Below are 15,213 nucleotides of genomic sequence, written 5' to 3'. Positions count from 1 at the left end.
CCACTCCAGAACGAAATAATTTTGTGTTGTGAGGCATTACTGTAATTTGGATTTGGCAGTGTGGGATGGATGGCATGCCAAATCAACATGTACAAATTTAGACGCCATCACCCTCTAGCAGACCCCATTGGGTGTAGACTTAGTCTGTTAAGAGTCGAGCTAACTACCCCCAATGACCAGTGTACGCCCACCTAAAGAGAGGCAGCCCCTCTCTAATTGAGGACTTGTCCCCGCTGAAGCCTCTTCTCGTGTTGGGCCACATGGGATAGCAGGACTGACATCCTCCGATAAGAGGTGGATAACCCGACTTGGTTCTTGATCAACACAAACTAACCCCTCTGTTGACGACTGACCTGGAAATTGTAAAGGACCATTTTACTGATGCGCAAAAACCATGTAATTTGGGTAACATAGGAAATCTGCGAATTCTTCATGTCACCCAAGTTTCTATAGAAAGTAATTACAATGTACTGTATAAAATATTTCAGCGTTATGGTAGTATCAGAGAAATCCGAATGAGACTTGAAAATGACGAGTGGGATTAATGGATATCATTTGAAATCATGATGAAGCATTTGATGCAATCAGAGATGTTATGAATATTAAAGTTAATAATTTGAATATCAAGGGTGCTCTTTGCGATGGGGTACCTAAGGATTTAGATATATACAAACCTGTAGATTGGATTGACAGAGATATAGAGGTGGTTGTACCCTCCTAGAGAAAGCCAAAACCACCAAAGTGGCGTATTGCTCAGTCAAAAGGGAGTACAGGAAATTATTTTAAAATATGAAAATTTCTTCAAAAGAAATTAGGTATCATTGCACTGGGAGATATATCACGTTTTGGAAAGAACAGTTTCCTTATAAGCGCCAAATCAGAAACACAATCTGTTATACTGTACTATGCAAACTAAAGACAGAGAATGATGACATAAAGTTGGATGTGAAACCCCCATCTAAACTTCAGTTATGGAAGGGGAGTAGTTTTCAGTATAGACCTGTATGAGTGTATGGAGGAGATACTGGCCATGTGTCTTTTAACTGTATGGAAAGTGCACAAAGTCCCTGGAACATCAATGATTATCCTTACTTTCGAGGATGCTAATGTGCCTTTCCACTTTACATAGAAAATGAACGGATTAAAGTTCAAACTTTTAAGCAGAAGTCACTGCAATGTTTTAATTGCTTTAGATATAGGCTTCCCTCTAAAGTTTGCAAAAATGAAAAAATATATAGTACTTGCCCCAATGTTTACCATGGAGAATGTATACCAGAGGCCAATTGTTTAAAGTGCTATTTGAATCACAAATCTACTGATAGGAGTTGACAGCAATATAAGGTAGAAAAGGCTGCCCTCAATAAATCCAGTATCGAACATATAAGTGTGGGGAATGCCAAGAGGCTATTGAGTAAATCAATAAGCTATGCAAAGGTATTGAAATCAGGAGGAAAAATGAGGCAGGAGACATCCAACCCACCTATTAGTGCCAGTATTCCCCAAAAAAGAAATTTGCCATCTTCAGGGCAAGAGTATCACCTCATAAGGCTTTGCACACCTCTGTTAAACCCTTGTCCTCCATTACAAAGGATAATACTAACCTCTCTCAGGCTATACCTTAGCCTGATTTGATGGAGGTTTCACATAAAACCAGGTTATCAGGTGCACCTGTAATGTGGAAAACACCAAAACCTGATAAATCACCAACTCTTAATAGGAAAAGAGAGAGAGACCTCAATCTCTCTCACCCCCTTCCATTAAAATCACCAAAGTTATGACATCAAATAGATATGATGTTCTATCTGTTGATGTTTCAGATCAACCAGAAAACTACTTAAAACAATAAAAATTTCAAGTTGAGGTCCATTATCCCCTTCAAGAGTAGATAAAAAGAACATGGAAAAGGCTGATGTAAAACCTAAGTTATCAAGACCCTCACTCAAGAAGCCTATAGGAAATAATGTTAAATGTTAAAAAAAGTGCTAATGGGAAGACCTCATCCAAGATGTCTTCCAGAAATAATCCGTAGTTTACTCCTCAATTTTGCAATAGAATTGTCAGGGTTTAAGGGACAAATAAGAATTTAAGCTCGTCATTCATGAGCACTCTCCTATAGCTTTATGTCTACAAGAGAGCAAACTTGATGCTAATACTCCATGTCCTCAAGAATATGTTAGCTGTAGGACACCATATGATCAACAAACAGGGAGCCAATGCGGAAGTCTTACATATATTCGCCAAGATGATCCCCAAATATAATTACCCATTTGTACCCCTCTGCAGGCTGTGGTTGTACAAATTGATGTAGGGAGAAAATGCACAATTTTCTCTCTTTATTTGTTTCCTAATGACAACATCTCGTATAATGATTTAGTAGAGGTGATTTAACAACTCCCTCAACCTTTACTCTGTTGGGGGATTTAAATAGTAGACATCCTTTATGAAGCGATGTTTTAGCAATCACGAAGGGCAACATTATATTATCAATTGTGGAAAATGAAGATGTGGGACTACTTAATAAAGGGGAGCATACGCACTTTCATGTTCAGACAGGTACTTTGTCGTGCATTTACCTATCAATCGCAAGCTCTAGTTGCCTTCTCGATTTCGATTGGAGGACATTAGATGATTGGCATACTAGTGATCATGCACCAATCATTATAAACACCAACAACGGTCCACCTTTACAGAGATCGCAATGATGGAATCTTGACAAGGTGGACTGGGGTAGATTTCATGAGCTAAGCAAAATTGAAGGGGAATGCAGAACAGTTTGAGAATATTAATGATGCCGTAGACTTACTGAATGGAACTCTTCATACAGCAGGAGTTACTTCAATTCCTAAAACAACAGGGTTATTCAAATGACAACCAGTCCCGTGGTGTCTTCAGAACTAACTTCCCTACACAGAGTCACAAGAAGGTCTTTAACTTGATTGCGCAGACGCCGTACTGAGGAGAATTTAATTATATACAAGAAATGTAGAGCACAGTTCCATCTTGCCGTGAAAGAAGCTAGGTGTCTACTGTTTCCTCCATTAACTTTAGAACTCCACCATCTTCCCTGGGGAGGAAAATAAAAATGATGGCTAGCAAATTCACTCTCAACCCACCACCAGTGTTGAAGGCGAATGGACTGTACAGTATACAGTATGACTGGAGCAACTGAGGTTAGCAATGCCCAGGCTGATCATTTCTCAAATGTATCATGCAAATGTGAAGCAGCTCCTGGTTACTAGTTTAGGAGCATTGAAGAAAAGAAAGTTTTAAATTTTGCAACAGGACGGGAAGAGTCGTACAATTCTCCTGTTACTGAAAGAGAATTCGATTCCGCACTTTCTACGTATAATGATACAGCCCCAGGACTCAATGGAATTCCATATGCAATGATTAAACATGTACCTGTTAATACCAAGTTATTTATTTTAAACATTATTAACAGAATATGACATGGTCATAGTTATCCAAGTGTTTGGGAACTAGCCTTTATTTTAGCCTTTTTAAAACCCGGTAAGGATAAGTTTTTAGCTGCAAACTATCTACCATTTGCATTGAAATCGTGTTTATGTAAGATCATAGAGAAGACTGACATGGTACCTGGAAAAGAAAGGTATTTTATCACCTATCCAGTGTGGATTTAGAGAAATGCCTTGAACGACTTATGTGTAGATACAACTGGAATCCTCTATTTGTGAAGTTTGCTTTCAAACAGCACCATGTAAGTCTTTTTTTACCTTGAAAAAGCGTATGATACTGCATTGATATACGGTATATTTAAAACCTTTTCATGAATTGGGATTAAGAGGAGAGATACCATTGTTCATTAAATCATATCTTTTACATAGATATTTTCAAGTGAGAGTTAGGGAAACTCTATCTGAGAGGAAATGTTAGGAAGGAATTCCCCAGGGTAATGTGCTAAGTGTAACCCTATTTACACTAGCCATTAATGGGGTGGCTGGACAGTTGCGTCCCAGACATTTACGTACCGGACATTTGCGACCCGGACATTTGCGTACCGGGACATTTGCGTCCCCGGACATTTGCGTACCAGGACATTTGTGTACCGGGACAATTGTATTCCTGGACATTTGTGTACCTGGACATATAAGTATCCGAAATATTTTGAATTTATCATATTTTAAAAATTCTCTCTCTCTCTCTCTCTCTCTCTCTCTCTCTCTCTCTCTCTCTTCTCTCTCTCTCTCTCTCTCTCTCTCTCTCTCCTGGACATATAAGTATCCGAAATATTTTGAATTTATCATATTTTAAAATCACTCTCTCTCTCTCTCTCTCTCTCTCTCTCTCTCTCTCTCTCTCTCTCTCTCTCTCTCTCTCCTGGACATATAAGTATCCGAAATATCTTGAATTTATCATATTTTAAAATCTCTCTCTCTCTCTCTCTCTCTCTCTCTCTCTCTCCTCTCTCTCTCTCTCTCTCTCTCTCTCTCTCTCTCTCCTGGACATATAAGTATCTGAAATATTTTGAATTTACCATATTTTAAAATTCTCTCTCTCTCTCTCTCTCTCTCTCTCTCTCTCTCTCTCTCTCTCTCTCTCTCTCTCTCTCTCTCTCTCTCTCTCTCTCTCTCTCTCTCTCTCCTGGACATATAAGTATCCAAATATTTTGAATTTACCATATTTTAAAATCTCTCTCTCTCTCTCTCTCTCTCTCTCTCTCTCTCTCTCTCTCTCTCTCTCTCTCTCTCTCTCTCTCTCTCCTCAGTAACACCTTACCTTTGTATATAAACCCAAGAATTGTTTGGTATAGAAATTCACTCATTAATACCTTTAGTAACTTTAAACAAGCTGAAAGGTAGTTTACCAGAAATAAAAAAAAATCTTTCTAAAGCAGGAGAAAAATAAGCTAGCAATTCTAGTTCTCGCCAGCAGTGCGTAACACAAACATCTATTGGTATTAGTATTTTATATATTTTGAAACTCGGAACCCATGGCTAAGTTCCGGAAATCTAACACTGGTGGAAAAATATTTGTGGACAATGAAAATTACAGCTACCACTATCATAAGAAAAACTCTGATGAAACAAAAACATACTGGAGGTGTGTAGTGCGATCTTGCAAAGCAAGAATTCATACAGTGAACGACGTAGTTACAGCATGCCACAATGAGCATAGTCATGGCTCCTCAGCTGCAGAAGTCAAAGCACAAGAAGCTATGTCCCAGTTGAAAAATACTTCAGTGTCAACGTATGAACCATCAAGAAGTCTTATCGGAGAAACGATCGCTAATGAAGATGAGCATTTCATTTCAAAACTGCCTTGTTTTTCATCAATGGGAAGAAATATACGTCGATGGAGACAAAAGGCACATAATTAAATGCGCCCCGTATCCCACGGCAAATAAATAATTTTGAGATTCCGGAATCCTACTGTTTTCTGGCAACTGGGAAAAGTTCCTTGCGTTTGGTTCTGACATCGAACATGAGAACAGAATACTGATCTTTGCAATGGATAACGGCTTAGAAGATATAGCAAAGTCTCCTAACTGAGTAGCAGATGGTACTTTTAAAATCAGTCCATTAATATTTTATCAACTATATTGTATCCATACACAAGAGAGCTCATTTAGTATTTCCAGAGTTTTTGCCCTTCTCCCTGGAAAGACAAAGGAAGTGTATATTCGACTTTTCACATATTTATTGCTACTTAAACCGCAACTTAATCCAAAATCTTTGTTAACTGACTTTGAGATTGGAGCTCAGAAAGGATTCTTGGATACATATTCTCCTGAAGACAAGATAAATTTCTTAAGAGGGATAGCTCAAAATATCCATACATTTTGAATTATTTGTTTAACCTATAATTTCTTTGTTTTTTAATCTTTGATTGCTATTACTAAAATTTTAAACAAAAAATAAAACTGCAATTCCACTATTGGAAAAATATTCTCCTGAAAACAAGAATAATTTCTTAAAATGTATATTCATACATTCTGAATTATCTGTTATTATTATTATTATTATTACTATCCAAGCTACAACCCTAGTTGGAAAAGCAAGATGCTATAAGCCCAGGGGCTCCAGCAGGGAAAAATAGCCCAGTGAGGAAAGGAAATAAGGAAATAAATAAATGAAGAGAACAAATTAACAATAAATCATTCTAAAATAAGTAACAACGTTAAAACAGACATGTCATATATAAACTATTAACAACAAAAACAAATATGTCCTAAATAAACTATAAAAAGACTCGTGTCCGCCTGGTCAACAAAAAAGCATTTGCTCCAACTTTGAACTTTTGAAGTTCTACTGATTCAACCACCCGATTAGGAAGATCATTCCACAACTTGGTCACAGCTGGAATAAAACTTCTAGAGTACTGCGTAGTATTGAGCCTCGTGATGGAGAAGGCCTGGCTATTAGAATTAACTGCCTGCCTAGTATTACGAACAGGATAGAATTGTCCAGGGAGATCTGAATGTAAAGGATGGTCAGAGTTGTGAAAAATCTTATGCAACATGCATAATGAACTAATTGAACGACGGTGCCAGAGATCAATATCTAGATCAGGAATAAGAAATTTAATAGACCGTAAGTTTCTGTCCAACAAATTAAGATGAGAATCAGCAGCTGAAGACCAGACAGGAGAACAATACTCAAAACAAGGTAGAATGAAAGAATTAAAACACTTCTTCAGAATAGATTGATCACCGAAAATCTTGAAAGACTTTCTCAATAAGCCTATTTTTTGTGAAATTGAAGAAGACACAGACCTTATATGTTTCTCAAAAGTAAATTTACTGTCGAGAATCACACCTAAAATTTTGAAAGAGTCATACATATTTAAAGAAACATTATCAATACTGAGATCCGATGTTGAGGAACCACCGTCCTTGACCTACTTACAATCATACTTTGAGTTTTGTTAGGATTCAACTTCATACCCCATAATTTGCACCATGCACTAATTCTAGCTAAATCTCTATTAAGGGATTCACCAACCCTAGATCTACATTCAGGGGATGGAATTGATGCAAAGAGAGTAGCATCATCTGCATATGCAACAAGCTTGTTTTTTAGGCCAAACCACATGTCATGTGTATATAGTATAAAAAGTAATGGGCCAAGAACACTACCCTGTGGAACACCGGATATCACATTCCTATAATCACTATGGTGCCCATCAACAACAACTCTTTTGTTCAACTTGTAATACCACTCTTAAACAAAAATAAAATTACAATTCCATCAAATCTATTTCTTTCATCCCTTAATAATTGCTTTTTCATATGTAGGTTGATAATATTTGAAAATAATCTAGGTACACAAATGTCCAGGGACAAAGATGTCCAGGTACACAAATGTCCAGGGACGCAAATGTCCAGGTACGCAAATGTCCAGGACGCAAATGTCCAGTACGCAAATGTCCGGGACGCAACTGTCCTAAAACCATCATTCCCAAAGATATACTCTCAACATTATTAGTAGAGGATCTCTCCGTATCATTTGCTGGATCTAGAATGACGATGGTTGAGAGAAAATTACAACTCTCAGTTGAAAAAATTATTCAGTGGCTAATATGAATGGATTTAAGTTTTCAACAAGTTGTCCATTTCTGTTGTATTTGGGGAGTACATCCAGACCCTGTATATAGACTTGAAAGATCAACGGATCCCATGTGTAAGTGAGGCTAGATTTTTAGGGTTACAGTAATATTAAATTGTAGGCTTACATGGGTTCCTTACTTGAAAGCTTAAAAGTAAAGTGTTTTGTCCCATACATCATGGGGGGCAGACTGCAATACTATTTTAAAGTTATACAAGTCCTCATTTTTTTTTTTTAAATTAGTTATGGGTGTGATATATACTCCTCAGCCACCCCAAGTCGACTAAAGATTTTAGATTCTATACACCGTGCTGGTATCAGATTGTCCAAAGGAGCCTTTAGAACTTCGCCTATTCCAAGCCTCCTTGTTGATGCTGGAGAGTGGTGAAAGAATTATTAAACAGTCTTGATATAATTAGAAGTAAGGGGATTCTATTTAAGATATCATTGTGACGTGCCGAGAGAAGGTTGTGACTCAAAGACAGGATGAAAGCAACTGAGTGAGTTTATTATAGAATACTCTCCTTTATATACAAAAGCTCAAAGCAACAAGAAATTTCATGTTCAAAACAGACACCGTTACCGATGAGAAAAACAGACATGTTTATTCAGGTTCTTTTCAGTCCGAGGGAAGAGCGAAAATACAAGCATAATATATACACAAAATGAACTATGTACGATCGTGTGACACACGGTTGGTACATGGCTCCCCCCCTAAAAATGACATACTGTACATGTTAAATAGGGCGCCCTGATCTAGAGAGGCGAACTGTAGGCGGGTCATCTGGCAGGAGATAAGCATGTTTTAGACGATCAGTGGAGACCCAGTCTTCTTTGCCACAAATGTTTATTAGGAATGCTTTCGGACAGCGTCGGATCACAAGGAAAGGGCCCGTATAAGGGGGTCTTAGCGGTGGCTTGCTAGTGTCGTTGCGTAGGAAGAAGTGCGTTGCAGAGTGCAAGTCTGTCGGTATGTGATGTTTGGTTGGGGGCTCGTAAGTCTGGCAGCATGGAGTAAATTTTCCCATGACATGACGTATGGGCTGGAGATCATTGGAGGAGGTTGTAGAAGGAAAAATTTCGGCAGGGACAACCAAGGGGTCGCCATACACCATTTCAGTTGCCGAGACGTCGAGGGCATATTTAGGAGTGGTCCTTAGTCCTAGGAGGACCCAGGGAAGCTGAGTAAACCAGTTGGAATCCTTGCAGCGGGACATTAAAGCTGCTTTTAGGGTGCGATGAAAACGTTCAACCATTCCATTGGCAGCGGGGTTGTAAGCCGTTGTCTGATGTAGGGTGATGCCCAGGAGATTCGCTAATGATGTCCAGAATTGAGAGGTGAAAGTGGTACCCCTGTCAGAAGTAATATGCTCAGGGATACCAAATCTTGCAATCCATCCTGAGAGTAAGGCAGATGTGCATGAGGCGGACATTGCAGTTTCCATGGGAATGGTTTCTGGCTAACGAGTGGAGCGGTCGATGACGGTAAACAGGTAACGATGTCCTTGTGATGTGGGTAGGGGGCCTACAGTGTCGACGTGAATGTGTGCGAAACGACGCTGAGGTTGAGGAAAGGTGCCCACTCCTGAATCCGTGTGTCGATGTACTTTGGGAGTTTGGCAAGAAGTACAGGCGCGAACCCAATCCTAAGCATCCTTAGAAATGCCGTGCCAAATGAAATTCGTCTTCAGCAGCTGTGCAGTAGAACGGCACGAGGGATGTGAAAGGCCGTGAATGAAATCAAACACCTGCCGGCGCATGGGAGCAGGAATCCAAGGTCGCGGTCTACCAGTACTGACGTCACAGAGGAGGGTGGTGTTGGAGTCTTCAAGGGGGAAGTCTTCCTAACGGAAGGACGTGCAGGATGTCCTACATGCTTGATACTCTGGATCCTGTCGTTGGGTTTCAGCCAGGGCGTTGTAATCCAATCCCAGTTGAACGGCAGCCAACGTGTTTCTTGACAGGGCATCGGCAACGGGATTCATTTTCCCAGGGACGTATTAAAGGGTGCAATTGTATTCAGCCACGGCGGAGAGATGTCGGCGTATACGGGCGGACCAGGCGTCAGATTGTCGAGTGAAGGTGTGCACCAGAGGCATGTGGTCTGTGCGAATGACGAAGGGTGTACCTTCTAAGAAATGGCAAAAGGGACGGACAGCCAAGTGCACCGCCAGCAGTTCGCGATCAAAGGTAGAATAACCCGATTCTGCCTTGGACAGTTTTCTGCTGAAGAAGGCCAATGAGCGGGGCGAGCCGTTGACCACCTGCTCGAGTACTGCACCAATAGCGACGTTGCTGGGATCGGTGGAGAGAAGGAGAGGGGCATGTGGGATAGGAAAAGTGAGAGCCGCAGCGGTTGATAGGGCCTTCTTTGCATTGCAGAAGGCCACTTCTTGAAGGGGACCCCACTTCAGGTCCTTGAGGGAGGCGTAGAGGGGAGCAAGAGTGGCGGCAATGGGTGGCAGAAAACGGTGATAATAGTTGATCGTGCCCAAGAATTCCTGCAGAGCTTTGACGGTCAAGGGCACGGGGAGGTCCTGAACGGCTGCTACCTTCTCAGGGAGGGGATGGACTCCTTCAGGAGTGATGCGGTGCCCTAAGAACGACACTTTGTTGGCGCCAAAGGTACACTTGTCGTACCGGACTACAATGCCGTTTTGTTGCAGGCGGTCGAGCAGGATGTGCAGGTGATGGAGGTGTTCCTCTTTTGAGGAGGAGAATACAAGTATGTCGTCCACATAACATATACAGAAGGGGAGCTCCCTTAAGATGCCATCCATGAAACGTTGAAACATGGCCCCAGCATTACGAAGGCCAAAACAGGAGTAATTGAAGGTGTATGTACCAAACGGAGTGGTGATGGCGGTCTTGGGATGTCTTCTGGGTTCATAGGCACCTGATAATACCTCTTCAGGAGGTCGAGCGTAGAGAAAACCTTGGCTTTGTGCAGGTAGGAGGTCACGTCGGCAATGTTTGGGAGGGGGTAGTGATCCGGTTCTGTTTGCATGTTCAGGCGCCTGTAATCCCCGCACGGACGGAGGGAGCCGTCTTTCTTCACAACGATGTGTAAGGGTGACGACCATGGGCTGGAGGCTTTTTGGCAAAGGCCCATTTCCTCCATTTCGGCGAACGTCTGTTTGGCGGCCGCCAATCGTTCCGGTGCCAGATGTCTGAATTTTGCGAAGACTGGGGGTCCCGTCGTCTTGATATGGTGATAAATACCATGCTTAGCAGGAGCCATGAGCGTTTGGCGAAGTTCTGGACGGAAAACTTCAGGGTACGACGTGAGGAGGTGGGCGTAGGCATCCATGGGTGCGCTGATGTGTAGAGCGAGGTTGGAGGGGCCGGGTTGAAGAGGTGTCGACAAGTATGAGTCTGCGTTGACCAATCGTCGGTGGGCGACATCGACCAGAAGGTGGAAATGAGAGAGGAAATCTGCACTGAGGATTGGCAATGTGACGTCAGCAACGAGAAACTTCCAATTAAATTTACCGTTTCCGAACGATAATGTGAGGTTCTCGTAACCATAGGTGGGTATTGCAGATCCGTTGGCAGCAATGAAGCGGACGTCGGCAGACGTAGACAGACTACGTCGTGTCCTGAAGAGTTCCCTTGGTAAAAGAGAATGACAAGCACCCGTGTCTACCAAAAATCGCACGCCCGTTCCTGCATCATGTAGAAAGAAAAGATTAGAAACACGGGAGGCCACCGCCACGAGCGATGGCTTACTTACACGTTTTTTTGGCCAGTGACAATCCTTGGCACATTTCTTCGCGGTTGCCCCGAATCTGAAGTGGCAGTAGCAAAACTGCGGCGGATGGGAGGTAGTAAGTGGCTGTAGAAGTCGTTGGTTGGGGCGTGAGCGAGTGGTGGGTGGTGGGTGGCTTTGTCGCCGCTTTGGCATGTCACAGGGTAGGCTTGTATGTCCTACGGCATTCACGTCAGCTTAGGTTGACGTTGAATAGGCGTCCTCTTTGTCAGGGGTGGAGGCGTTGATGGAGGTGTTGATGGAGGTCTTGAAGTGGCTGTCCATAAGGCGTCGGCTTTGGTCATCAAGTCCTTTATGGGTAAACTATCGATATCGGGTATGGCAGCTCGTATAGGTCTGGGTAAACGGCGTATCCAAAGTGCACTAAGTAGGTTCACCTCACGAGGAGAGCCGTCTGCGACAAGTTCCAGGCGAGCGATACTGGTCATTTCCCTGAGGGGGAGTGAAGCCCTTTGGTCCCCCAATGGTTATTGCGAGAGCTGAAAAAAGCTTTGCTATACGGGCGGCTGGCGACGGCGAGTACTGCTGCATAAGGTATGTTTTGAGGGCGTCATATGCTTTTGGGGTGTCTCCTTGTTCACAAAGCCAGTCGGATATTTCCGGGAAGGTGTCCTCGGGTATCGCTGCAAGAACATAATCTGCTTTGGTGGTTGAGCGAGTCACGTCCTTGATGCGAAACTGGACTTCTGCGCGCTGAAACCAAGCAAACGCCTCTCCGCTGGCGAATGATAAAAGTTTCAATGGGGTAGTCGCAGCAATAACTTCCGTAGAGTCCGCCATAGTACCAACGATGGAGGGGCGAGGTGGGGGTGGAAGGCGGGAGGAGCGAGTCGACTTCCGGGGTCACCTATGTGACGGGCTGAGAGAAGGTTGTGACTCAAAGACAGGATGAAAGCAACTAGTGAGTTTATTATAGAACACTCTCCTTTATATACAAAAGCTCAAAGCAACAAGAAATTTCATATTCAAAACAGACACCGTTACTGATGAGAAAAACAGAATTGTTTATTCAGGTTCTTTTTAGTGCGAGGGAAGAGCGAAGATACAAGCATAATATACAAAATGAACTATGTACGATCTTGTGACACACGGTTGGTACATCATCAACTTGCCATGGAAATTACCTGAGATATCTTTTTGTGAATATTTTATTGGTGATAAAAAAATATGACTGACTTAAAGCTAGGTGTTGTTTATGGTAGTTGTTGCAGAAGATAGGTAATGGACTTTTATGTATATTGATGGCTCCAAATCTGATGCTGGCATTGGATTTGGAGTATATAGTAATGGTTTTGAGTGTAGAGGTGTACATCCTCTAACAGCTTCTATATTTGCTGCTGAACTTTATGGCATACCAACAGCTAGCAGCTTGTGAAAAAATAGCTTTGTAGGAGGAGGGTAATTTTACCATTTTAGTAATGCAAGGAGTGTCCTTCAAGCTTTAGAAGTTTTTAATTCCATTAACCCTTTAGTTTTAAAGGTTTTAGAATGGCTTTTTATTGTTGGACTGAGAGTTATATCAGTTCGATTTTGTTAGGTTCCAGCACATTTTGGTGTGTATGGGAAGGAGAAGGTATCCCATTCCCTGTAATGATTTCGTACCTACCATCAAGAAATTAGGATAGTTTAGCTGGAAATAAAGTGCGAGAAATAACAAATTTCATATCTCCTTGGAGGTATAACATGATTCCTAGAAAGTGGGAGACGTCTCTTTGTCGTCTCCGCATTGGTCACCATGGTTATGACAGGGCAACATCAGCCATATTGCGATGAATATTTGGTACCTTTGACAGTGAGACATTTGTTGAAGTACCAAAAGAAATAGACTTCTGTTTGAGGCTCGAGGTGAGGATGACAGGTTCATCTTTGCCAAGATGCTTGGACATGATGTGTCATACCATACTAGTGATATTTTTAAATTTATTTCAGAAGCAGGTCTTCTCACAGCTATTTAACTGTTATAAGGATGTTTTTGCTTTTATTGTTTTAAACTGAATTACCATTTATTTATTTATTTTTCTTTATTTATAACAAATAATATCGGTGTCAATGACCTCAGATGTCAGTATGCCAGATAACTCGTATTAATCTCTCTCTCTCTCTCTCTCTCTCTCTCTCTCTCTCTCTCTCTCTCTCTCTCTCTCTCTCTCTCTCTCTCTCTCTCTCTCTCTCAAAAAAAAAAAAAAAAAAAAAAAGAATTATGAAGATTTTGAAGCAGGATTATTTTAGAAATTTGTTATTTCAATGAAAAAATATGGAAATTAGAATTTATATAGAATTAGCAGTAACTTCCTTATTTGTTAATGAAAACAATAACTTTCAAAACAAATAAATCTTTTTTAAATTACCATCATATGATATGAAATTTGTTCAGTTAAAATTAGCTCAAGTTTTATGTTAATTTGATCAGCACCAAACAGGAACTTCACTTTTACCACATTGATTCCCCTCTCTTATAAAACACTCATAGCTGTTAACGGCTGTGAGCCTCTTTTTCCTCATCTAGTGACGTATACTGTAGATAATAAAAACATTGAGGTGTGGGACTGAAAATTATGTTGGAACATATATCTTGTTCATATCTTATGCAATGTTTAAAGAAATTTATTTAAAAAAACATTGAAGATTCAACATTAACCCTTTTACCCCCAAAGGACGTACTGGTACGTTTCACAAAAGCCATCCCTTTACCCTCATGGACGTACCGGTACGTCCTTGCAAAAAAATGCTATAAAATTTTTTTTTTTCATATTTTTGATAATTTTTTGAGAAAATTCAGGCATTTTCCAAGAGAATGAGACCAACCTGACTTCTCTATGACAAAAATTAAGGCTGTTAGAGCAATTTAAAAAAAAATATACTGCAAAATGTGCTGGGGAAAAAATAACCCCTTAGGGGTTAAGAGTTGGAAATTTCCAAAGAGCCTGGGGGTAAAAGGGTTAAGAAATAAGAGAGATAGAGAACAAAGATTTTTTTATGCATCAAAGAAAATGACACTGTACCTGCTTAAGGCCAGGTTTCAAAGATATCACAAGGAGAATTTTATTTCTTAGCCGAATATAAATTCTATGTATAATTTTGACAGCTTAACTGTGTCTTTTTCATTCTGTTTACTTTTTAAACTAAAATTCTTGTATTGATTTATTATGCAGGAAGGAGTCAAATATTAAAAGGAAATAAGTAGAAAATAATGTAGAAAATAACAATGAAAAGAAGGGATATGATTAAAATTTAATGTAAAGAGGTATTAATTTACATACATGTAAAATAAGGATTTTTTCTGAAAGAGATATGTGCACACACACCTACACAGCGTTTGGATTGTTTCTCTGGCGGGGCTAAGAGAGAAAATTATTTACGATAAAACTTTGTAAACATTTAGTGATGTTTTAGTAATTTTTTGTTATCATATTGTTTGCACTTGTAGTAAGATATGTATTCATATATTCATTGAAAAAAGATGACTAATACAGTATTGTATTTACAGTACTGCATTTTACTGTAAACAAAATCTTGAAACATGACATTCGATTACGTCAGCTCAGACCGACAAGTTTAGTCATTATACATTCTAAAAAATCATAATTTTAAAAAGATAATTGTGCTTCAATAAAACAATTTTTACTTTTGTTTTCAATTTTGGGTGCATTTCAACCATAAACTATTAGTACCTTTTTTTCTCTACAGCACCATTTGAAACATATGCAAAGCGAGGTGTGGTGGTGGTGAGAATATTTGGTTTATGAGTTCTCTTACATTGTACTGAAGTTTTGTTAACCCTTTAACCCCCAAAGGACGTACTGGTACGTTTCACAAAACCCATCCCTTTACCCCCATGGACATACTGGTACGTCCTTGCAAAAAAATGCTATAAAATTT

General features: G+C 40.4%; 1 protein-coding gene across 1 annotated transcript in view; it reads left to right on the top strand.

Moving 5' to 3' along the window:
- LOC137641351 (phosphatidylinositol-glycan biosynthesis class X protein-like) overlaps nucleotides 1–15,213 on the top strand; it is a 114,384-nt gene that overhangs the window by 59,817 nt on the left and 39,354 nt on the right. The gene's annotated exons all lie outside the window — the stretch shown is intronic.

The sequence above is a fragment of the Palaemon carinicauda genome, chromosome 1 (genome assembly GCF_036898095.1).
Source record: "Palaemon carinicauda isolate YSFRI2023 chromosome 1, ASM3689809v2, whole genome shotgun sequence".
Classification (NCBI taxonomy): domain Eukaryota; kingdom Metazoa; phylum Arthropoda; class Malacostraca; order Decapoda; family Palaemonidae; genus Palaemon; species Palaemon carinicauda.
The sequence above is the reverse complement of the archived record's forward strand: the minus strand, read 5'-3'. Positions and strand labels throughout refer to the sequence as shown.